The following is a 24,418-nucleotide window of genomic DNA, read 5'->3' on the forward strand; positions in this document are numbered from 1 at the left end:
GTCGAACCACAGAGAGGTTAATTGTATAAATTATAAATAACAACGCAACAATAACAATAATAACAATAATAATAACAATAGTAGTACTAGTACTAGTAAATAATAATAATAATAATACTCAGTACGTGGCGTTGTTATACCTGAGAATGATCTAAAACATCGAGTCACAGGTTTCCAACCTATATACTGAGTTTATGAATAGATAATAATAATAATAATAATAACAACAACAACAATAATAAAGAAGAGAAGGAAGAAATTAATGAGAACTTTGAGTTGAAAGATTAATGTAAGGATTAAACAACGATAAAAATAAATGTCAAGGTTAGAGGATCCACTAATGGTACTTCAAACAAGTATTGATGCAGACCAGCCCAGAAACACTAGCAAGGACCCATTACATGTTCCAAATGGACCAATGACTCGGTCCAAGACAAAGACATTGAAAGACGCATTGAATGCATTGGTTTTGAAGGTTTCCACCAAGTCAGAATTGGAAGGTCCATTGGAGTATCAAGAGGAGATCCTAGTACATCTTATCCATGTGCAAGAGGGGTCCAATACAACCTTATTTGGGCCATGAGATAAGGGCTTTATTTTATTTTGTTAGCTACAACCCAAGGCTTGTTTGGGCTTAATTCATACTTTGTTTTAAGCTAGGATCCAAGGCTTGTTTGGATTAAGTTATGGGCTTTTCATTTTAGGGTTTTAGGCCAGTTTTGAGTGGACCTCATATAAGTCCACATAAAGGGTCCATTAGGGTTAACTTTTCAAGAACTATTTAAACTCATGTAGGCCAAAATTTCGGCAGCTTTGATGATTATTATTCTGAACTTTTCAGTTTTAACGTGTGAGAGTGATTCTTGCATTCTTCAGTTCTTGAACGAACTGAATCTGACTTATCAAAGATTAACTGGCTTCGTGGCGTCATTCTACTCATTCCAATAGTGTTGGTGCCTTGGGGCAGGTTTCCATTGTGTCACACTCATATCAGACCTATTTCGGCTTTCCAGGATCAAATCTCAATTTTGATTGTGGGTTGCGTGACCACGTGATCACGAGGTTCGCATCAGTTGGTATCAGAGCTAGGCTCCGAAACAAGGTCATATCATTCTGTTATTTTCGTTTTTTTTAGTGTCCCTTAAGTTTTTCAGTGTTTGCATCCATCTTCTTGTTCTTCGTATCTGTGTCATCTAAGCAAAAAAAAAAAAAAAAAATTATATTTCATCTTGTTACTGTCTCTAATCATATCAGTTTGTTAAAAAGAAAAAAAAATCAGAAAGAAATAGAGAAAAGAGTGATTAGTTGAAATTTGAAGGATCATTCAATTTTTGCCGCAGAAAACACAAATCTCTCAGAATCAATTTAAACTTCATATTCAGTCTATTGGGGGTGGGATCGCATGATATATCAAAGTTGGGCTTATTCTGATATTATTTGCCTGAGGTTTTAATTCGAGTTTCAATTCTGCCGCAAAACACTACTCTTAGTGAACCCTAGGTAAAACACATTGGAATCTATTGAAATTCATATTCTGAGTACTGGGTGTGCGATCGCACCACATATTAAATTTGGGATTATTTTGATATCGGTTTCTGGAGGTTTTAAATGGAGGTTCAATTCTGCCGCAAACCATACAAGGGGTTTGGGTACCTAGACATTATAGAACGACCTATAAATTGATTTTTGGTGTTTTCATAGTATTGTAATACTAAATATTGAATTTGAGGTCATTTCAAGATCGTTTGGTCTGGGTTTCAATTTTGTTACGTAAAATTGCGTAATAGGTTAGATTTGCCTCAAGTTTCAAAACATGATCTTTGCTGTTTAGTTTTGTCCAAATAATTTTTTTTCTGCTATATTTTGATTATCTAGGAGTCAAGTAATTGTTTTCTTAACACTCACTTCTGTTTTATTTCGTGTCTTCGTTTCGTCCACAATTCGTACGAATTTGCATTGCTACTCGCAAAATCGTAATCCTAGTTTTGTTTTGCTTTGTTTTCAGTATATTTATTGATTCTTGAGTCTGAAAATTATATTTAGAGTGCGCTGCGAAGGCTATTGACTTTGATTTGTTGATTTCAGTTCCTAAAGAACCAAAAGAAAGTAAGTTGTGAGGTAAAAGGCGTAGAGAGCTTAATAGAGTGAAAAGCCTTAATTTTTGTTTTGTGTGATACATGAGAGGTGTGAGGATATATTTTGTGCTACTAACCAAATTTTACAGATTCAAAGAATGTCTGAAAACAACGAATCAGCGACACAAAACGTTGACGTAGCTTTCCAATTGCGATCCATAGGCCAGCAATTTGAGCTGTTGTCTAGGACGTACAAGGATCTGAAAGATGAGGTGAATTCGATTAAGCAACAGAATAGTGGGGCTGATCGCCGGGGAAATACGGTCCATATGGCGGCACGGAATGTCAGATCTGATTTTGAAGAGTTTGTTGATGAAAATGTAGATGGGGGTGAAGATGACTATGATTTTGCATCAGCTGGCCAAGGAATCAGGTCTGGACCGAACAGGGCTAGGAGGAATGTGAATTTCCGTGGCATGAGCACTTATGACGATATGGATGGGGACTTGGACACCATTAAACTGAAAATTCCTAGCTTTCAAGGCAAAAATGATCCGGAGGCTTATTTGGAGTGGGAGAATAAGGTTGTATTGGACCCCTCTTGCACATGGATAAGATGTACTAGGATCTCCTCTTGATACTCCAATGGACCTTCCAATTCTGACTTGGTGGAAACCTTCAAAACCAATGCATTCAATGCGTCTTTCAATGTCTTTGTCTTGGACCGAGTCATTGGTCCATTTGGAACATGTAATGGGTCCTTGCTAGTGTTTCTGGGTTGGTCCGCATCATCCCTAACGGACCCCACTTAGGTGGACTTATATGAAGCCCACTTACAATTGACCCAAATAAGTAATAATAACCCAAAGATTAAAAACAAAATAATAAAAATCCAAAACTTATCATCCTAAATATGATAGAATCAGATTTGTCACCGTTAAGAAGTCCCAAATAAACTAGGAGAAATCTGATTTGAAAAATTTATGTTGCTGCCCCCTTTGATGTTCTTGATTAGCTTAGATTTCCTTATTTAACTTGGACAAATAAGAAAACAAATTTCCTTCTTTGTTGATTTAATTACTTTCCTTTCTAGATGATGCGAACCTTGTGATCACATGGTTACGCAACCTACAATCAAGATTGAGATTTGATCCCGAAAAGCCGAAATAGGTCTGATAGGAGTGTAACACAATGGAAACCTGTGCCAAGGCACCAACATTATTGGAACGAGTAGAATGATGCCATGAAGCTAGTTAATCTTCAATAAATCTTATTCAATTCGTTCAAGAACTGAAGAATGCAAGAATTACTCTTATACGTTAAAACTGAAAAATTCAGAAGTAATAATCATCAAAGGCTGCTGAAATTTTGGTTACATGAGTTTAAATAGTTCTTCAAAAAACTAACCCTAGTGGACCCCTTACGTGAACTTATATGAGGTCCACTCAAAAACTGACCCAAAACCCTAAACTGAAAAGCCCCTAACTTAATCCAAACAAGCCTTGGATCCTAACTGAAAACAAAGTATTAATTAAGCCCAAATATGAAAGAAAATAATAAAAATAACTAACTTGTTATTAAATACCACCAACGTTTCTTTCCTTTTGTAGCTAGGATGAATAAGGAATCCTTATAAGAAAAAGACTCTGAAACATTAATGAATCCTTGCCACACTTGGATATTATATTGCAGCTCATTAAAAATCCTTGTGGAACTAGGAAATTCCCAAAACAAGCTCCCACATCCTTGTAGGAAAAGAATCATTGCCAAATAGGAAGTCCACAAGTCAAAAGGAAGTAAATAACAGAATTCATATACCCTGTTCGGACCTATATTGCAAGTCCTTTCTGAACGTGGATTCACCTGAAAATGTACCCCAACATAGACAAACACCTCTGGAATCTTCTAGTAAAGTTTCAACTTGATCCAATAGTTGGATTTGAAGTTATGCTCAATAGTGTTAAAACTAAATGGTGTAAACTTTTAGTCCAAAATCCAAATCTGACCTTGCTTGGTTCGTATTACAAGGCTGAACCATATCACCTCCTTTTACAAATTATCTTTTGAATGGTGGAAATGTTTATTGCTACCAATCTGGCCTTTTGATTTCTCAATTTGACTCTTCAGCCCACTCAAGTTTTGCCATGTGTTTGAGATGTATGATTGCCTCAGCTCACTTCTCTTCATCACATCAGCCTGCTCGGGTTTTGCCCATGTGAACAATGTGTTGGATCACTTTTTTATTACATAGCTTAGACCTTTAGGCAATAAATGAAGCGTTGTTTAGTTAATCATTTTTTGAGAAGTGACAAATGTTTTTAGCCATGATGTTACCCCCTGATCGAATGATGTACCCTAATTTGTGATATTCTTGCACCAATGTCCACTCAATAATTATTTTGGTAAATAAGCGGTGTTCCATTACTTTCACTTCATAAAGGAGTTCATTAAATCATTTGTTGTCAATGACAGTTGCAAATTGCCCCCAATTAATGCATTCATAACATTTTTCATGTACCATAGATATTCTCGCACCATTTGTCCACTCACTTTGATAGAGAAACGACACTCTATTACTCTCATTTTCTAAAGGAGTTCATCAAATCATTTGTTGTCAATGATCTTTGCAAATTTCCCCCAACTAATGTATTCATGTGAGTCAGGTATCATAACCATCATTCAAAGGGTAAACCATAATTTTAGAGATAAAGATGCCCCCCAAGTGTAGCATTACTCTCAATCGCTGATGGAGTTTATCAAATCATAAACTGTTCTTAAACAACATTATCCTCAAATAATCTAGTCGTGCTCATTCTCCTATTCGTTAGCAAGAGGCATTTGTCATCACCAGACGTTATTCATAGTTTCAATGGATTTCATCGAATCATTATTTGATTATGCGCTTCTTTGCCTTTAGTTAATCTAGATATTATTTGTTATCCTTATTAGAATCTACTACATTGTCTCCCAGCTGCTTAACTTTTCAAGGATGACTTGTAAGAAGTGTTTAATGACTTTTTTGTTTAAACATGTTTTTTGTTTAGGAATCAACTTGTAAATTTCAAGAATCATGTACATTTAAGTCCAATTGTTGCAACGAAATCATAAGATGTAATTTTAAAAGTGTTTTCTTTAGCTGCAATCCCAAGATATGTCATTTTACACTAAAATGCATCTTTGTGCCTTTTTTAGTTGTTGAGAATTGATAAGGTAAAAGTTGAGAAAAAAGTGTTAACTCAAAGTTGAGTTATCCATGGCTTAAATGAGTTTTTGCATTTTGAAAACAAAACTTTTCCCAATGTAAGCTTAAAAATTTTTTATATTAAATCTATCTTAATGAAAAAGATGATTTGGTCTAATGAATGTAGATGATGAGGTGACCTATTTTATGAGTTTCGAAGTAAGAAACTTGAGTGAAAACTCGAGGTTTTAATAAGGAAAATTTGACTCTTTTTTAGCACTTATTTTATCAACATAAATAATGAAGAGTAGTTTTGTTTGTAATGTCATGATTCTTGTGAAAATGTTTTTTTGCATTTTAAAAACATCATTTATTGATTCAATTTGCTTTATTGTTTGATTAAAAAAGACTTTTACATGCATGTAATGAGGCTATGACTATTGGCTATAAAAGAAAAAGATTTGCAGGCCTAAAAAGTGTTTCAAGGTTTGAAAAACTCAGGATCACGGCCATTATGCCTTTCAATCTTCTTTTCTTTCATATTTAGTTGCCTTCCTTTAACCCATCAACGTTGACAGAACCCAGCACATCATTATTCAGATCTGAAACACCTTGAGAATCCTAGTAGTTGGCTTGAATAACATGAGAACTAGCTCCACTAGAGTTTTTTTCTGGGTGACCTTCATTATCAGCTTGCCTGCCTTATATCAGAATACCGAGAGAACTTCGTACCATGGCTATATAGCATTTCCTGGAGCTCTATCCTTAAGTTAGGTCCAGATTTAACGTCTTTGTTCTTTCCAAAATTAAAGCTAATTATTGGCACAAATTCCACAGCTCTTGGCTTAGAGTTGAACCAAACCCAACCACCATCTCTAATTAAACCATGAAGATCTTTGTTTTGAGCAGTATATTGAAAATCGAGTTTAGGATTTCCCTAAACAACACCTTCTTCTTGCTAGCATTAATGCTTGCCTCTAATTTGACCTTTTCTGTCTTACCACGCCATCCACATTGCCAGCATTAAATTCTTGCCTCTAATTTGATTTTGAATCCACTAGATGACAAGACCCAACTTCCCCATAATGAATCTTCATTCCCATGCCTTCCTTCAACACATCAACGTTGATAGAACGGACATTATTCAGATCTGAAACACCTTGAAAATCCTGGTAGTTGGCTCGAATAACCTGGGAATCAGCTCTAGTAGAGTTTTTCTCTAGGTGACCTTCAGTATCACCTTGCTTTATATTAGAATACCGAGAGAGCTTTGTACCATGACTATGCAGCATTTCTGGAGCTCTATCCTTAAGTTATGTCCAGATTTAACGTCTTTGTGCTTTCCAAAATTAGAGCTAATTATTGGCATAGATTCCACAGCTTTTGGCTCTTCAACCAAACCCGAACATCCCCTATTATACCATGAAGATCTTTGTTTTAGACCGTGCCAAGAGCATCATATTGACAATCGAGTTTGGGATTTCCCTGAGCAACACCTTCTTCTTGTCCTGTGATTGTGGAGACATCGGCGTAAGTGACCAATGTAGTCGAAACCTTACTGGACACTACAACCGCAGTACTCATTTGAACAGGCCACATCTGCATCCAGGTTAACCAAACCTCCCTTCTCTGCATCGTTTTACTTCTTTTCCGCAACAGAAGAACACAATGACCCGAGCATGGATGCACACAAGGACTAGAAAACGAGATCTTAATCATATATAGCAAGTAGCCTAATGCAGTAGAAAACAAGGAAAAACAAATCATAATCAGATGCAATAAGAAACAAATCATATATAGATGATCATAAAGGAAGAAGATAAAACAGGGTCATTTTTTAGAGGAAGGGGAAGCATACTTTCTCAATGAAGTGACTCTATTTGCTTACATGTTTATTTTATTACATGCGCTATTCAGCCTTGAGGTCATCATCTTTCAAAGGAAAAGATTCCTATATATTTTATCTTTTTTCTTTTCTTATGTTTACCTTTTTCCCCTTATTAGTATTATAACTAGGAAAATTTTCATCTATGCACTCTAGCTAGTCTCAAGCCATGACACGAGGGAGTTGAATGGGAGGTAGCTCATGTTAGCAACATAATGATGACTCTACGAGGGATATATTTTTTGGGTTAAGCTTTGTATACATATCACAACCTTGAATAGAATTTGTTCTATAGGATTGTACCTCTGTATCCTTTAACATATCACAAGCATCATTTCTGGTTTATGCTCTTATGTTTATGTGATTGTACTTCTGTATCCTTAACTTGTGTGTTATGTCGTGCATGTCATATTGCAAATTATTCATATATATTGTGTTGTGTATTTGGAAGTGACCTTTTTATATTATTATTTTTTTAATTGATATGTAATCATTCCTTACACACACTCATAATACACGATCTTTTTCACATATTGCCCCTCTTTATAGAGGAAGTAGTGGATTTTTGATGGACTTGTTCCCAAGCCAGAGCTCATGACACTTCAAACCTCCTAAAAACTTGCAAGTTTGAGATAGTTGCATCAATAAAGCTTTGGCCCAATCCATATCTATCTCTCTTGTCTAGTGTAGTTCATGACTACTCGAGTAAATAGACCTTTAGCGATCTAGAGTTTACTTGATCACTTAAACAAGCCAATTCCAAAATTTAAGATTTCCTACCTATATTAGGGCATAATGGGCAGGACATATATGGTTAAAACATTGATTAAACTAGTTGGTCATGATGTTTCGAGTGGATGATCAAAAAAACCCAATAATACTACGAGACATCATTTTATGTTTATTTGCTTTACAAATTCTCTTGGTTGTTATTTAATGGTGAAATATGGCCCCTTTATAATCTAATCCCTTTCTAAAAACTACTCAAATTAGGAGAACCATTAACATAATAATGGAAAAGATTTTTAAAGTTTGCCTACTTGAACAAGCTTTCCAGTTCCTTTCCATGAAGATGTGTTATAAGAAACCCCAAGATGTCTCAAAGAACAACCTTCCTTGCAACTTAGTCCCGATGCTATAAAGTACCTTTATCCTCGGCCTCGTAACACCAGGAAGTAAATTGTGCCTCTTTCAAGTTTTGATATGCTGAAGCCCCTCAAGTATTCGATTGGGAAGGGATAAAAAGGACCATAAATCATCTAGAGACATGCCAAAGGATGGCATTGAGTAAATAAGAATGAGATGGTCGCAAATTCTTAGAGAAGTTAAAGGGTATCCTTAGCTATAAGTTTAGAAACAAGAAGTTTTTAGAAGAAGCCTTCACATATATCTCTTTCATTGATAAGGAGTTGTTTTCTAAGTGCTTAGAATACATCGATAACTTCATGTTGAAGTTACTCGTTATCCAAGAGCAATACTTCCAGCACTCAAATTTGCCTCCTTGAGCTCTAACACAATATACGGTTGCTAATGTGGATATAAAGAAATCGGCATGAGTGGCTTTCAAGCATAACTAACATCGATATATGTTTCATAAAAAGCCTCACTTTGAAGAACAAATAAAGAGATTCTCAAAGGATATCTTAGAATATCCTTTGAATTCTAATGGATTCATTGAGATACCAAAGACCCTGATACAATTCAAGTAAGGTTAGATTCAGATTTTGGGGTAAAAGTTTCTATCGTCTAGTTTTATACTATTGCACATAACTCCAAATCAAACCGTTGGATTGAGCTGAAACTTTACCAGAAGATTCCAGAGATATTTTTCTATATTGGGGTAAAATTTAAGGTGACTCAAAGCTTGAAAGGCCTTGCAATATTAAAACAGACGGTATGAATTTTGTTATTTACATCATATTTGGTAAGGATCCTTTTCCTACAATGATTTGATAACTTGTTTTAAGAATCTCCTAGCTCTACAAGGATCTTTAATGGGCTGCATAGTTTCAAAGTGTGGTAAGGATTCATTAATATTCCAAAATTCTTTTCTTACAAAGATTCCTTATTCATCATAGCTACACAAGAAAAAAAAAATAGCTGATGGTATTTAATGACAAATTGGTTTTTAGGATCATCGAGCAGCATTATAGACTATAAATAAAAGCCTTATATCAAACTTGTATTATTTTCTTTTCTTATTCTCTTCTCATAGCAATATAGGGAATATGAGTTTTATTTTTATTATTTCAGCTATAAACCAAGGCTTCTTTTAGCTTAATTAATACTTTTTTTTAGCTAGAATACAAGGGTTGTTTGGCTACCTTTATGGGTTGAATTGACCTACTTACAAAATTGACCTATAACCTACACTATCAGATTTTGTTAAAACCTTATTTTTTGTAAATCAAGTTTTCATATTTTGGGGACTATACTGTGATACGAATTACTCAATAACATAACCCACAACACCAAAGGATTTATTAGAAATGCTAATTAGACTAATCACACGATCAAGGTCAAAGAAGCCTTATGATGTATTCAATGAGTTTATTTAGAGTGTTTGGGACAAGACGAGTTTCAAGAAAGCCCAATTAAGCTTTATGATAACAAGTGATGATCAAATCTTAATCAATTTAATATGTATGAAAGAGGGGCCTGATCCATCTAAAAATGGGCCTAATTAAGTGTTTCCATGTGTTTTATTAACTTTATATTAGCAAAGGTGTCCTTATTGTGTGTGAAGCCATTTATGCCAACAAAGGAGTTCATATTGGATAAGTTTGACAACTCAATAGTTTTTATGTAATATGTAAAGAAAGTCAGCAAGGAGTCTGTGTCCTATAAGAAAAGTAAAGGGTAGTAGGAAGTTTATTTGGAAAGATTTCATTATCATCCAAGGACATTAGAGATGGTTTTGTGCTTATTTCTTCAATTGCCTAGTTTTATTCTAATAAGCATAACTTTTAATCCAACTGTTGGATTAGACTCAAAGTTTGTCAAAAGATTCCAAATGCCTTGTTTTATATAAGGTTAAAATTTCATATTGGTGAAACATTAGAAAGGCATTATGATAAGGTCCAAAAGCTACTATGTAGAATCTGTATTACTTTCCTAGTTGATTTAGAATTTTTTTTTCTATTTTATTTAGAATTTTTTTTTATTATTTTTACAACCTTGTTTAGGATGTTTTTACCTATTATAAATAGGGTTGTTTAATTGTCTTGTTCATGATTCTATAATAGTTTTGTGTTTAGGTTCAAGTAAACATTGTGTCAAGATTTTATCAACCAAATCTGATTTTAGCTTTCTTAGGTTTGTTTTTTCTTGTATGTATGTGGTTGTTCTTACCTTGCGGGTTCACATCAATTAGCATCAAAATAAGGCTCTAAAATCAGATTATATCCTTTTTTATCTTTAAGTTTTCATTTTTGTTTAGTGTTCTTTCTTCAAAACTGATTGTGGAAAAAAAAAAAAGGTCTTTGAATTTCATTACTATCAAAAGAAAGTTAGTATCTCATATAAGAAAAAAAAATGAAATAAAAAAAAATGATTATGTTGTAAGCTTGAAATTACAAAAGATTGAATTCAAGAACTAAGAGATATACATCTCCAATCTCATTTTCTTTGGTTTTTATTTTATTTTTTAGTGTCAAATCTTGATTTTAAGGTTATTTGGACATTCAAGAAAACAAAGGTAATTCTTTTTTTGGATAAAGTAAGTATATTAACCAAAAAGTAACAAAACAACAACATAACAAAGCTCGAATAGGAAACAAAACCCGCCTAACCTAAAACAAAAAACAAACATGAAATAAAAGGGGCATACACAGGAGAAAGGTAGAGAGGACATGCCCTCAAAACCTAAACAAGAATTAAATCACCTAGAATAAAAAATATCATAAGAAAAAACCCTGCAGAATATGAAGCATTCTATTAGTATACAAGGAGGCCATATTACAAAAACGATTAACTTTAGAAACAATACATTTAAATGATATCACTATAAACAACCAAAACATTATAAAGAGCCTTACCATGGAGCTGAGAATTCCTCAACCTCCAAATTTAGTATATAGCTAACATCAATCTAATTATCAAAGATTTATGAGAGGTACCTAATGCGAACCTCTTGATCACATGGTCAAGCAACCCCCAACAAAGATGATATTTCCTAAAAAAAACTAAAAAATCAGGTTTGAGAAGTGTGACACGATTAAAATGTCTCAATGCACCATCATTATTAGAATTGAATTGAATGACACTACAAAGCCACTCACTACCAGAAATTTGCTAAACACCAACGGAATCCCCGACAGAATATTTCTGTCAGTATTTTTTGGTCGAAATTACTGACGAAATATTTCCGTCCGTAATTCGGTCGGTAATTACCGATGGAATTACGGACGGAAAGTTTAGAATTAATGAAAAAAGGGCGGGTACATTTTGGCAGGTGATTTTTCCGACAAAATCACCGACGGATTGAAAACCTGGGACCTATACGGGTGACGTGACCAGTTCACCGTCAAAAATACCGATGACATCACCGACGGATTTGAAAGGCCAGATTCGTACGGGTGACGTGACCAGTGCACCGTCAAAAATACCAACGGAATCACCAAGGGATTTGAAAAGCAGGTCCGTGCGGTGACATGTCAATTTCCCGTCAGAATTACCGACGGAGTCACCGACGTATTCACCGACGATGTTATTCCATCGGTGAGCCCGTCGGAAAAAGTGAATATATGGCCGCCCTACCGGCACTCTCCTCCCCCATTTCTCCTTCTTCTTCCTAATCCTAAGTCTCCCCATCTGCAAATAACCAGCCCCCCCTCGCCCCCAAACAAAAATCTTTCTCATCTCAGCAGTTGTATTTCTTGAAGTTTTGTGGTTACAACATCCGTGTTCTGATTTACCGACGGATTTTATCAATTTTTATAAGTAATTCTATCTTTTTAAATTTTAACATTTAAATGTCAATTTTATTGTTTTTTTAGTATATGTATTTTTGTTAGTAGATGTACATGTTTTATTGTTATTTCTCAAACAAACTTGCAGTTTATGAATGTATAATTTTATACCTGTTATGGTTTGTTTTAGATTTTGTAAGATTGTATTTGTTTGTAAATTGTTAAAACTTTGTGGAATTACCGAATTACATGTTATGTTTTGAAATAATTAATAGCTTGCTTAATGGGTCCGTTTTAAGTTTTATCAATGGTATTGCAGAGTGGTAATTTCTGTTAATTTATATATATTAATTTGTATGGACGTTGATAAATGATAATAAATATTTAATATTTATGAGAAGTTGTGATTGGTTTGTTGGATAATCTCGAGGTAAAGTAATATATTTCCAAGTTTATTTACCTAACTTAGTTAATTAATATATACATGATGTCATCATAATTTTATAGAGGTTCGATATAAGTCATGGATGATCGTTCATGGATGTATCTAGATTCACCCCAAGGATTGCGGAGGATGGATTATTGTAACGGGATTCAGGGTTTTATTATTTTCGCAACATCTATTCCTAGAAATTTTACTAGAGGCGGTATTAGGTGTCCATGCAGGAAGTGTCAAAATAAAAAGTATTTGCATCCAGATGTTGTAATGATGCATCTTTTACACAAAGGGTTTATGGAGGATTACGAGTGTTGGTATGCACATAGAGAGGTATTTGTTAGTAATAGGAGAATGGGAGAAACAGTGGTTGGGTCAACTTCTAGTGCTAGCAACGTGCATGAAGCGGCAAATGACAACACTAATCCTTACAGAAACATGGTTATGGATGCAATGAGAATGAATCAAGGTAATGTTAGTCAATGTCTAATCGTAGAAGAAGAACCTAATGCAGAGGAAGCTAGGTTTTTTGATTTGTTGAAAGATTCTGACGAACCATTATGGGATGGCTGCACAAAACCACAGTAAATTATCGGTCGTGGCACAGGTGTTCACCATCAAGTCAGATCACGGGCTGAGTGAGGCCTAGTATGACAAAATTATTGATTGGGAAAGAAGCATTTTACCTGAAGGGAACAAGCTCAAAGAGAACTTCTATGCTGCGAAGTCCATGATGAAACCCCTCGGTTTAGGATACTAGAAAATTGACATGTGCCCTAACTTCTGCATGTTATACTACCTTGAAAATGCTGAGATGACCGAGTGCATGACATGCAGGCATTCCCGTTACAAACCCAAAACTGGCAAGGGAAAGACTCTAGTGGTGTATAAAAAACTTAGATATTTCTCTATCACACCTAGACTGCAGAGGTTATTCATGTCACGAAGGACTGCTGAGCACATGACATGGCACCAAACATATGATGCAGTTGATGGTGTGATGGTGCATCCTTCTGACGGCGAAGCGTGGAAACGCTTTAACAGTGTGCATCCTGACTATTCAGCTGAATCAAGGAATGTCCGTCTTGGGTTATGTACAGACCGATTCAACCCATTTGGGTCCTTTGCTGCTGATGCGGATCAGCCCAACACTAAGCGTAATCATGCCAACGATCCATTGGAGGTGCCAATTGGGCCAATCACAATAGTTAGGGCAAAGAAGCTTAAAGAAGCATTGAATGGGCTTGTTCAGAACTTATGGAGCAAGATGGACCTAGAAGGGTTTGGGACATTTAAGGAGCATGAAGGACAGCCTTTAATTCATCTAGTTCAGGTCCAAGAAGAGCCCAATTCATGTGGAACAAGGGGTTGATATGTCCAGCCCAATACCAACCTTGTTAGGTTTGTTTTGTTTCCTAATGCTACAAGGATAAAAAGCCAGCAACTTATTATTCTCCTAATTAAGTAAGGAAGTTGGCCATATCTTATTCCTAAAGAGGGGAGGACTATTTAATGCTTTTCCTAACATATGAAGGAAAGTAATTAAATCAGCAACAAAGGAGGAAATTTATCCAAGCTAATCAAGGACATCAAAGGAAAGGGGGCAGCAACACAAATTTAATTCTAGCATATTTAGGATGGTAATTCTCGGATTTTTATTATTTTTATTATTTTCTTCTTAGTTTTTGGGTTATTATTACTTATTTGGGTCAATTGTAAGTGGGCATCATATAAAGTCCACCTAAGGGGGGGTCCATTAGGGTTTCTTTAAGTCTAGAGTCAGTATAAATAGAGGCATAAACAAACATGTAAGGTTACGCAATTTTCATATCAATAAACTTCTTTGCTGCACTTGTTGTGTGTTGGTGGGATAATCTCCCTTCCTTGGTTCTCTAAAGAACTGAAAACAACTTATCGAAGAACAACTGGCTTCGTGGCGTCATCCTTATACTTCCCGTTCGCGAATCAATATTCGTTGGGTGGGGGTTTACGTTTCCAATAGTGCTGGTGCCTGGGTACAAGTTATCTTTGTGTCACACTCCTATCAAACCTGATTTACTTGGCTTTACGGGAATTGGTGTCTTTGTGTGTGGGTTGCGTGACCACGTGATCACGAGGTTCGCATCATTTGGTATCAGAGCTTGGCTTCATTAATCAAGTTATATCCTTCTGAAATTTTCGTTTCATATTGTTTCCGCAGAAAAAAAAAATTCCTTAGTGTCCAATTTCTTCTTCTCTTGATTTGGTATCATATAAAAAAAAAGGGTTATTTCATTTGGTTCCTGACCAAAATATATCAGTGGCATAAAAAAAATAAGAGAGAAAAAAAAAAGAAAAAAAAAGTCATTCAATTAGGCATTCGTTTGTTTCAGCCGCAAAAAAAAAAAAAAAAAAAAAAAAAAAAAAAAAAAAAAACTAAACAAAGGAAAATTTGACCAAATCAAGTCAGAATGAGCTCAAATTTTATTTTGTTATTACTGGGACCCTAATCGCACCACATATTGATTATGGGGTCAATTGGATATTGTTTACTTTGGGTTTCAAATTCTGGTCTAATTAGGTCTAATTCATAACGTTTTTGCGTCAGTCTATCAACCCTTATCGTAAGTTGCTCAAATTTCATATTCTATCTATTTGGGTTGGTAGATCACTATATCTGAAATTTTAGCTCAATTGGACATCATTGACTTTAGGTTCCAGATTAGGACTTAACTCGTCGTAAACAAGTCTGTTTTGGGTTAACTTTTGAAATTCGCTTTCTTTCTATTGTTTTCGTTTCTTGCCATTTATTTTCATCATATCCAACATATTTGGGTGTTGTTTCATCATTTTTCATATTTTGTTTCTGTTTTTTTTATTCGAGTCTTTAGTTTCGTTCATATTTCGGATAGACTCACTTGCTACTCGCGAGACTATCATCGCAATTTTGTTTTGCTTGTTTTCTGGTTTTTATTGCTTCTTGAGTCATATATATAGATATATTTGGATTGAGCTGCCAAGTTGGTTTTATTTGGTGTTGGTTTCAGTTTCGCAAGAACCGTAAGAAGGTGAGACAAGAGGTGTGAGCGTGTGTGGACATTAAGAGTGTTTGAGCGAAACACGAGCGACGTGAGGATAATTTTTTTTTTACCACTAACCAATTTTTGCAGGTATTATCATGTCAGATCAAGACAACACGAAGGAGAACTTACGTTCCAAATGCAAGCCATGCACAGACTTGATAGGGTGGAGAAACGTGGTAATGAGGCTGGTACAAGCACCCAAAATGTGAGGAAGCTTAGGGCTGAACCGAAAGCAAACAGTGGCAGTAGGGCCGAAAGGGCAAGGTGGGCTGATTATGAGGATTTTGAGGAGGATGTTGATGATATTGGTGATGGTGGTTTTGAGGATGAGGCCATAGGCCATCGGGAAGGTTTTTGGCAGCCTAGAAACCGAAGGGATTTTGGGAATAGAACTAGGGGCCAATTCGGCCAAAGGGAAAATTTCCGTAGTTAGATGGTGATTTGGATTCTATCAAACTGAAAATACCTGCTTTTCAAGGTAAAAATGATCCCGAGGCATATTTGGAGTGGGAGAAAAAGGTGGATTGGATTTTTGATTGCCATAACTATTCGGAGGCAAAGAAAGTGAAATTGGTTGTCATCGAATTCACAGATTATGCACTGATTTGGTGGGATCAGAATGTTATTAGTAGAAGGAGGAGTGGAGAGAGGCTGGTAGTGTCGTGGGAGGAGATGAAAGTGTTGATGAGAAGGCGATTTGTGCCTAACCACTATTATAGAGATTTGTATCTGAAATTACAGGGTTTAAATCAGGGTTCTAGGCCCGTGGATGAGTATTTCAAGGAGATGGAGATCGCCATGATTCGGGCCAATGTGATTGAGGATTGGGAAGCTACTATGGCTAGATTTCTAAATGGGCTGAATATAGACATTGCGAATGTTGTAGAATTACAACATTGTGTGGAATTGGAGGACATGGTCCATATGGCAACGAAGGTGGAGAGGCAAATAAAGAGAAGGGGCAGTACACGTTTTCAGACCAATTCGACATATCTTCCTCAATATGGAGGCCGAATTTTAAGACAGAGGGGGCTGCCCAACCAAAGCCTTATGCAAGGGCCGAACCACCTAAGGCCAAAAAGGATACTCATACGGATGGGAAAGGTAAATCTGAATATCAACCTGCTCGTGATAGAGATATTAAATGCTTTAAGTGTTTAGGGAAGGGACACATTGCATCTCAGTGTCCAAACCGAAGAGTTATGCTTACAAGAGACAATGGGGAGGTTGAATCTGAAAGTGACAAATCTGAAAGTGAAGAGATGCCACCTTTGGTGGATTGTAGTGATGAGGAGATTGCATATCCTGTTGAGGGAGAGGCCTTGCTTATAAGGCATGCGTTGAACATGCATGATGCGAACCTCGTGATCACGTGGTCACGCAACCCACAATCAAGATTGAGATTTGATCCCGGAAAGCCGAAATAGGTCTGATATGAGTGCGACACAATGGAAACCTGCCCCAAGGCACCAACACTATTGGAATGAGTAGAATGACGCCACGAAGCCAGTTAATCTTTGATAAGTCAGATTCAGTTCGTTCAAGAACTGAAGAATGCAAGAATCACTCTCACACGTTAAAACTGAAAAGTTCAGAATAATAATCATCAAAGCTGCCGAAATTTTGGCCTACTTGAGTTTAAATAGTTCTTGAAAAGTTAACCCTAATGGACCCTTTATGTGGACTTATATGAGGTCCACTCAAAATTGGCCCAAAACCCTAAAATGAAAAGCCCATAACTTAATCCAAACAAGCCTTGGATCCTAGCTTAAAACAAAGTATGAATTAAGCCCAAACAAGCCTTGGGCTGTAGCTAACAAAATAAAATAAAGCCCTTATCTCATGGCCCAAATAAGGTTGTATTGGACCCCTCTTGCACATGGATAAGATGTACTAGGATCTCCTCTTGATACTCCAATGGACCTTCCAATTCTGACTTGGTGGAAACCTTCAAAACCAATGCATTCAATGCGTCTTTCAATGTCTTTGTCTTGGACCGAGTCATTGGTCCATTTGGAACATGTAATGGGTCCTTGCTGGTGTTTCTGGGCTGGTCCGCATCAATGCAAATCAAAGAAAATGATGTAGATCAGCAACGGGAAAATATATTTCACACTCGATGTCATATCCAAAACAAGGTATGTAGCATGATAATTGGTGGAGGTAGTTATGCTAATGTTGCTAGTGATACCCTTGTGAAGAAATTGAATCTGAGTTGTATTAAGCATACGAGGCCTTATAGATTGCAATGGTTGAATGAATGTGGTGAAGTGAGGGTTACTAAGCAGGTTTTGATTGCGTTTGCTATTGGGAAGTATTCTGATGAGATTTTGTGTGATGTAGTCCCAATGCATGCTAGTCACTTACTTTTGGGGCGTCCATGGCAGTTTGATCGGAAAGCGATTCATGATGGGATTAGAAATAGGTTCACTATTGTAAAGGATGGTAAAACCATCACTCTTGTACCTCTTTCTCCAAAACAAGTGTATGATGATCAAATCAAATTAAAAAAAAAAAAAGAATGTGAGGATGGGAAGAGTGAAAATTCACGTGAGGACAATGGTGAGAGAAAACCATCAGATTCGGCTAAACCTAAATCATTAATAAAACCAGTTGAGAGTGGAGGTAAAAATCGAGGAGTGAAGAAAGTAAGCTTGTGTGATGATAGTAGTGTGGAAAAATTCAAGAAACAACCTAATTTTTATGCAAAAGGATCTCAAATCAGATCTGCATTTTTCACTAATAAGCCAATGATCTTACTTGTGTATAAGGAGGCTTATTTTAACACTAACGATCTTGATTCTGCTACTCCTAGTGTGGCTGTTTCTTTGATGCAGGAGTTTGATGATGTTTTTCCTGAAGACATCCATAATGGATTACCACCATTAAGGGGGATTGAACATCAAATTGACCTTGTGCTTGGAGCTTCAATTCCTAAGCGTCCAGCCTATAGAAGCAACCCCGAGGAGACAAAGGAGCTTCAAAGGCAAGTAGATGAGTTGATGATGAAGGGTTACATTCGTGAGAGTATGAGTCCTTGTGCTATGCCAGTGCTACTTGTGCCTAAAAAGAATGGAACATGGAGGATGTGTGTTGATTGTCGTGCCGTCAATAACATAACGGTAAAGTATCGACATCCTATTCCTAGGCTTGATGACATGCTAGATGAGTTACATGGATCATGTATTTTCTCTAAGATTGATCTAAAAAGTGGGTACCATCAGATTAGGATGAAAGAGGGTGATGAGTGAAAAACTATATTTAAGACTAAGCATGGTTTGTATGAATGGTTAGTCATGCTGTTTGGACTTACAAACGCGCCTAGCACGTTTATGCGTTTAATGAATCATGTATTGCGTACGTTTATAGGTAAGTTTGTTGTTGTGTATTTTGATGACATTTTGATCTATAACAAGAACTTAAATGAGCATCTTGATCATTTGCGTAATGTACTTAGTGTGTTGCATAGTGAGCAATTATATGCTAATCTTAAGAAGTGTACCTTTTGTATGGAAAAAATTATGTTTCTTGGCTATGTCGTAACTGCACAGGGTATCGAGATGGACAAGGAGAAAGTTAAGGCCATCCAGGATTGGCCTACACCAAAATCGGTAAGTGAGGTAAGGAGTTTTCATGGACTTGCTAGTTTTTATATAAGGTTTGTGAAGGATTTTAGTACTATTGCTGCACCTTTAACTGAAATTGTTAAAAAGTCTGTTGGATTCAAATGGAATGATGAACAAGATAAGGCTTTTAATTTGTTGAAAGATGAACTTTGTTCGGCACCTGTTTTAGCTTTGCCTGACTTTACGAGAGCTTTTGAAGTTGAATGTGATGCGTCAGGTATTGGTATAGGAGCTGTGTTAATGCAGGATAAAAGGCCCATTGCGTATTTCAGCGAAAAACTTAATGGGGCAGCTTTGAATTACCCTACATACGACAAGGAGCTCTATTCCTTGGTAAGATCTCTAGAGACGTGGCAGCATTACCTGTGGCCCAAGGAGTTTGTGATACATTCTGATCATGAATCATTGAAGCACTTGAAAGGGCAAGGTAAGTTGAGTAGGAGACATGCTAAATGGGTGGAATTTATTGAAACCTTTCCGTATATGATCAAGTATAAGCAAGGAAAGGAAAACATTGTAGCTGATGCACTTTCACGCAGGTATGTTCTTTTATCAACTTTGGATGCTAGACTTCTAGGATTTGAACACACAAAAGAATTGTACAAGGATGATAGTGATTTTTCTAATGTTTACAATGCTTGCGAAACTTCAACTTTTGGGAAGTTTTATAGACTTGATGGATATTTGTTTAAAGAGAGTCGATTATGTGTTCCATTAAGTTCTATGCGTGATTTGCTTGTACGTGAAGCACATGGGGGCGGGTTGATGGGGCATTTTGGTGTTGTTAAGACTTTGGATGTGTTGCATGAGCATTTTTATTGGCCTAAAATGAAAAAAGATGTGCAGCGCATATGTGATAAATGCATAACTTGTAGGAAAGCAAAGTCTAGGACTCAACCACATGGCTTGTATACCCCTTTGCTTGTACCTAAGGAACCATGGGTAGACATTTCGATGGATTTCGTCTTAGGTTTACCTAGGTCAAAACGGGGTAGGGATTCAATCTTTGTAGTTGTTGATAGGTTTTCAAAGATGGCACACTTTATTCCATGTCATAAAACCGATGATGCCACTAACATTGCTGATTTGTTCTTTAGGGAGATAGTACGACTTCACGGGGTCCCTAAGAGCATTGTTTCTGATAGAGATGTTAAGTTCCTTAGCTATTTTTGGAAGGTGTTATGGGGAAAATTGGGTACTAAACTGTTGTTTTCAACTACTTGTCACCCCCAAACAGATGGACAAACCGAAGTAGTTAATAGGACTTTAACACAACTTCTGCGTGCTGTCATTCAAAAGAACTTAAAGAATTGGGAAGATTGTTTGCCATTTATAGAGTTTGCATATAATCGTAGTGTGCACTCTACTACTGAATTTTCACCATTTGAAATTGTGTATGGATTTAACCCTTTAACTCCAATGGATTTGATTCCTTTGCCTGTTGATGAAAGGGTTAGTTTGGATGGTAATCGTAAAGCACAGGTGGTGAAAACACTCCATGAGAGTGTGCGGCAACAGATTGAAAAGAGGAATCGTGTGTATGCGACCAAAGCCAATAAGGGGCGCAAACATGTTGTCTTTCAGCCCGACGATTGGGTTTGGGTGCGTATGCGCAAGGAGAGATTTCCAGCCCATAGGAAATCAAAGTTACAACCACGAGGAGATGGGCCATTTCAGATCCTTGAGAGGATCAATGACAATGTCTATAAAGTTGATTTTCCAGGTGAGTATGGTGTTAATGCTACCTTTAATGTTTCTGATCCTACTTTGTTTGATGTAGGCAATGATTCGGGGTCGAATCCTTTTGAAGAGAGAGGGGATGATGCGGATCAGCCCAACACTAAGCGTAATCATGCCAACGATCCATTGGAGGTGCCAATTGGGCCAATCACAAGAGTTAGGGCAAAGAAGCTTAAAGAAGCATTGAATGGGCTTGTTCAGAACTTATGGAGCAAGATGGACCTAGAAGGGTTTGGGACATTTAAGGAGCATGAAGGACAGCCTTTAATTCATCTAGTTCAGGTCCAAGAAGAGCCCAATTCATGTGGAAACAAGGGTTGATATGTCCAGCCCAATACCAACCTTGTTAGGTTTGTTTTGTTTCCTAATGCTACAAGGATAAAAAGCCAGCAACTTATTATTCTCCTAATTAAGTAAGGAAGTTGGCCATATCTTATTTCTAAAGAGGGGAGGACTATTTAATGCTTTTCCTAACATATGAAGGAAAGTAATTAAATCAGCAACAAATGAGGAAATTTATCCAAGCTAATCAAGGACATCAAAGGAAAGGGGGCAGCAACACAAATTTAATTCTAGCATATTTAGGATGGTAATTCTCGGATTTTTATTATTTTTATTATTTTCTTCTTAGTTTTTGGGTAATTATTACTTATTTGGGTCAATTGTAAGTGGGCATCATATAAAGTCCACCTAAGGGGGGGTCCATTAGGGTTTCTTTAAGTCTAGAGTCAGTATAAATAGAGGCATAAACAAACATGTAAGGTTACGCAATTTTCATATCAATAAACTTCTTTGTTGCACTTGTTGTGTGTTGGTGGGATAATCTCCCTTCCTTGGTTCTCTAAAGAACTGAAAACGACTTATCGAAGAACAACTGGCTTCGTGGCGTCATCCTTATACTTCTCGTTTGCGAATCAAATTCGTTGGGTGGGGTGTTACGTTTCCAATAGTGCTGGTGCCTAGGTACAAGTTATCTTTATGTCACACTCCTATCAAACCTGATTTACTTGGCTTTTCGGGAATTGGTGTCTTTGTGTGTGGGTTGCGTGACCACGTGATCATGAGGTTCGCATCAGCTGCTCTCTATTCTTGTTCGCCGGTCATACTCACAGTTTATAACTTGCCACCGGGAATGTGTATGAGGCTGGAGTTCATGTTTTTATCTACTGTCATACCCGGTCCAAGCAGCCCGGGGTGGAATGTAGATGTTTGTCTTCGACCGTTGATTGATGAGCTGGCGCAGTTGTGGTCCTCCGGAGCTCTGACTTATGATATATCGAGGAAACAAAATTTCCTTATGAGGGTGGCTTTGATGTGGACTGTCAATGATTTTCCAGCTTACGGAATGCTTTCTAGTTGGAGCACATATGGGAAACTCGCATGTCCATACTGCATGGAAAACAACAAGGCATTCACGCTAGCAAACGGAGGTAAAGCTTCTTTTTTTTACTGTCACCGTCGCTTCTTGCCATTTAATCACAGGTTCAGGAAGAACAGAAAAGATTTCTTTGTTGGCAGATTTGAAAAAGATGTTGCATCCCCGCGTCTTTCTGGTGAAGAATTGCATCATGTTGTATCAAAGTACGGTGACATTGTGTTTGGCCTTCAATTAGGTAAGCAAAAGTTTCCTTGTTTTAGTTTGACCCATAATTGGGTAAAGTGAAGTATCTTTTAAGAGCTTCCTTATTGGAAGACCAATCTTCTCCGCCATAACCTTGACATCATGCACATCGAAAAGAACGTGTTTGAGAATATTTTCAACACTGTCATGGATGTGAAGAGGAAGACAAAGGACAACATCAAGTCTAGATTGGATATAGCTTTATGATTAGTACTTAAAAGTGCATGTTTATCAAGGTTTTATATGATCATTTTGCACTTGAAGTATCAACAACTCCTTAACTAAAGCATGTTTTATAATAACAAGTTTGATACTATAAGATACCTTAATTTATGGTAAATGCTCATCTTAAATGCAGACCTATCACATAAATGAAAGGATTGATTGATGAGTTTAAGTATTGAAAGTGAAAGGACAAAGAGATGGCCAAACTTAGAAAAGAGATGCCGGTGCAGTCCAAACCGGAACATTGCTCGGTAATTGGATCATATCTGGAGCTCTAGATCTCGGATTTAGGTCCATTTTATATGGATGGAAAGGTAAGACAAAGGCCTACAACTTTCATGGGAGCCCAAGATTTAAAAAGGTCGTTTTGAAGTCCAAATTGAAGGAACAACAAAGAAGTCCGAAGCTGTCCTGCAGCCCAGACACTATTTAGTGTTCAGCCCATATCTTGAGTTCTAGAAGTTCAAATGACCTCTTTTTTTTTTGTTGGAAAGCTGAGACAATTTCCTAGAACATTCGTGAGGATTCTAGGCAAATTATGATGTTAGCAATGATTTCTTGTTCAGACAAGAAGATAAGGATTGTTATCAAGTCAAGATGTGGCCACTCACTCATCAATTAGTCAACAAATCAATAGTTCCAAATTTTGGCCTACAAAAGGAGGAACTTACCATGTATTGAGACATCTTGGTTTCCAGATCAAGATCATGCTCTTGCTTTCTCTCTTTGTATTGCTTATGTTTTGCTTTCATTAATATCAAGTTTATGCACTTCATTTCCTTTCCTTTACTTAATTAACTTCTTTCTCATTTATGTTCTTATCTTGTTCATTTATGTTTCTTTCTTTCATTATGTTTAGCTAAGTTAATTATGTCAAGGTGAAAAGGGTACGCTAATGGTGTAAGAATAAGTATAATATAAACTTAACATGGACCTTAACGTTGGATACTAACATGTTTTATATTTGTTATCTTGTTCACTTTTAATACTTTGCTTGTTAAATGGTTAATCTAGATTTATGTTGTATAACACTTGGTACAACAAATACTTGGTACTTTCATAGCCCATACTGTATGGTATAACCGACACCTAAGCTATGAAAGGAACTTGATTTGTTGTTAACATAAGTTATAATTATGAATGTCTGCCAACATTTACAAGTATTAGCTTTATTCAAATAAGATAACTAATGTAATCATGTTAACAATTTATAATATGATTGGAACCTCCTTTATGTGTGGTTTTCAATTGAGTAATAAGAGTTTATACTATACTTGTTTGAAGTACCATTAGTGGATCCTCTAACCTTGGCATTTGTTTGTATCATTGTTTAATCCTTACATTAATCTTCCAACTCAAGTTCTCATTAATTTCTTCCTTCTCTTCTTTATTATTGTTATTATTATTATTATTATTTGTTCATAAACTTAGTATATAGGCTGGAAACCTGTGACCCGATCTTTTAGATCATTCTCAGGTGTAACAACGCCACGTACTGAGTATATTATTGTTGTTGTTGTTGTTGTTGTTGTTGTTGTCTTATTATTTATAATTTATACAATTAACCTCTATGTGGTTCGACCACGGTCTTGCCGGGTTATTTATTACTTCGACACTCCTACACTTGGGAGAAGACATCAAGCTTTTGGTCGTGTCA

The 24,418-nt window shown here is 36.4% G+C and overlaps 1 pseudogene; it reads left to right on the forward strand.

The window, feature by feature from the left end:
* Nucleotides 1-15,694: 15,694 nt before the first annotated feature.
* LOC118040679 (uncharacterized) lies at nt 15,695-22,271 on the forward strand (annotated as a pseudogene).
* Nucleotides 22,272-24,418: the final 2,147 nt, after the last annotated feature.

Source organism: Populus alba, chromosome 18 (assembly GCF_005239225.2).
Source record: "Populus alba chromosome 18, ASM523922v2, whole genome shotgun sequence".
Lineage (NCBI taxonomy): Eukaryota > Viridiplantae > Streptophyta > Magnoliopsida > Malpighiales > Salicaceae > Populus > Populus alba.